Here is a 2,541-nt window from a genome sequence, read left to right as displayed (position 1 = left end):
ATATATACATTTATTCTTGATAAGATCTTATTTCATAAATTGTCTGCCTCACAAGAATATGACCGTGAAAAATCCAAAAAATAACGCAGACCCACAAAAAAAAANCAGTGTTTTATATTGTTTATATTATATATTTCCTTTAATATTACAAATAATTTCATCTAAGAAAAACACATTGTACATATTCAATTAATTAGACAGGGCTATCCAAAAGTCCCGGTATGGCTGAAAAACTTTTGAAGAAAGCATTTTGGGAAAAAATGTTCCAGATAAAAGATTTTTCCCTATCCCTTTCCGGGGCTATCTGATGATGACCTTGGATTTGACCTTGACTGACCTTCAAGGGCAATTTAAGTTTTTAAATAAGAACCCCTATTTTTTATTGCGGATTTGGAAAGAACAAGAAATTTTACGTCCAAATATGGTCTTGACCATGACTGACAATGACCTTCAAGTTCATTCATTCAAAGTTGTTTTTCATTGGTAACCCCCTATTTTTTATTAAGAATTTGGAAAGAGCTGAAATTTAACCTTCAAGTACGACCTCGACTACGACTTTGACAATGACCCTCAAGATCATATCAAGGTCAGGTTAATTTATTTACAATAACTATTATTTTTTTGATAAGTTAGGAAGAACGGAAAAACAAATGTACGAATATGACCATAATCAAGCTCTTGACCTTGAACTAGTATTTGACGGTCATTTTAAAAATATTTTTTTCCAGAATATTAGAAAATTTCAGTCACTGTAGCTAGCGATTCCAGTCAGTTAAGTGAAAGAGATAACCTGGTCAGTTGAGGCAAGGCTAACGATCCCCTACAGTTAACCCTTTCGCTGCGCAATACGTCTGAACCTAGCTACCGCGTCGTGCGCGAAAGTTTATTGCGTGCGAATATATACGTCTGGAGCAGTTAGACCACTTATAGTTTTACATTATGTTGTTTTAAATTACGATTTACGATAAATTTTACGATTTTATTTTGAATGAAATACAGTATATCTACTAAATAGAAACTGAAAGAAACATGAACAATCTTGGTATTATTACCAGTACCTTTCCATAAAAATATTTGTCAAAATCGGTATAAGCTCGCCCGCAAAAATTCACCTTACCAATTGCAATAACCGGGTCACAATGCGCATGGTTGCGAATATATACGGTTTGAGCAGCCTGATCCAATTTAACTATTCATGCGAATTAATCCGTCTGGAGCAGTTTGAGCCCTATAAATTTTTAGCGAATATATACGTGTGGAGCAGTGAAAGGGTTAAGGAATGACTAACAATCTCGGCCAGTTAAGACAAGGCTTACAACCTGTGGTCAAAATGTTCTCTATCAACATTTTGGCAGATTCCTAGACGGACATAAGAATTGGTCGGGACTACAGCTACCTTGCCTTAATTGGTCGGGCATACACACCACCTTGCGTTAATTAGTAGGGAGTACTGCCATACCGGGACATTTGGAACTCGACCCACATTTGAGGTCATGGTCAAGGAATTGGTCAAGGTCATAGTTAAACATAAAATTTCCTGCTCTTTCCAAATCCGCAATATACAGTAGGGGTTTCCATTCAAAAAACTTCACCTCAAATGACCTTTAAGGTCAAGGTCAAAGCCAAGATTACCATCAGATAGCCAGGGAAAAATCCTCACACTTTTGTCTGGAACATTTTTTCCCAAAATGCATTCCTTAAAAGTTTTTCTGCAGTACCGGGACTTTGGAACTTGACCCTCATTTGACCTTGAAGGTCATGGTCAAGGAATTATTGAAGGTCATAGTTAAACGTAAAATTTCCTGCTCTTTCCAAATCCACAATAAAAATTAGAGTTTAACAATTAAAAAATTTAACTTGACCTTCAAATGGCCTTGAAGGTCAAAGTCAAGGTCAAATCCAAGATCACCATCAGATAGCCAGGATAAAATCCTTACACATTTGTCTGAAACATTTTTCCTCATAATGCATTCTTCGAAAGTTTTTTTACCGTACGGGGACTTTTGGATAGCCCTGTATATGGGGTAATGAGCACTTGAATTGTTTTCTCTGGATGTTTAAACTTTCCATCACGTTTCTTGAAACAAATGTTGTTTCAAGTACTTTTAACTTACTTATTAAAAGGTTCTCTTCTCATCTTCAGAGAAATGTTTTATTTCTATGGTAACTCCTTCAGTATTGGCTTTAGTGGAATTATATCTACATAATCCATTTCTATGAGTCTCTGTTTATGTTTTCAGAAAACACTACTGTGAACATTACAGCCGAGCGAGCTCTTCTGCGACTCAAAGAAAAGCTGCAGGGCAACGAACTGGGTCATTCGACGAGTATCGAACACCAAGTCGCCACTTTAATTCAGCAGGCCGTTGATCCAGCTAATTTATGCAGGTTGTTCCATGGCTGGCAGGCATATTTGTAATTAGTTTGTTGTAAATGTAGCTTTTGTTGAGTTATGTATTTGTTACCAAATTTTTACAATTTATCTTGTTTAGTGTTTTTTTGTGTAAGCTCGTTTCGTTTTATACTGATAGTTAAGTCAAA

This window comes from Anoplophora glabripennis, unplaced genomic scaffold (genome assembly GCF_000390285.2).
Source record: "Anoplophora glabripennis isolate ALB-LARVAE unplaced genomic scaffold, Agla_2.0 scaffold35, whole genome shotgun sequence".
NCBI lineage: Eukaryota > Metazoa > Arthropoda > Insecta > Coleoptera > Cerambycidae > Anoplophora > Anoplophora glabripennis.
This window is presented reverse-complemented; position numbering follows the sequence as displayed.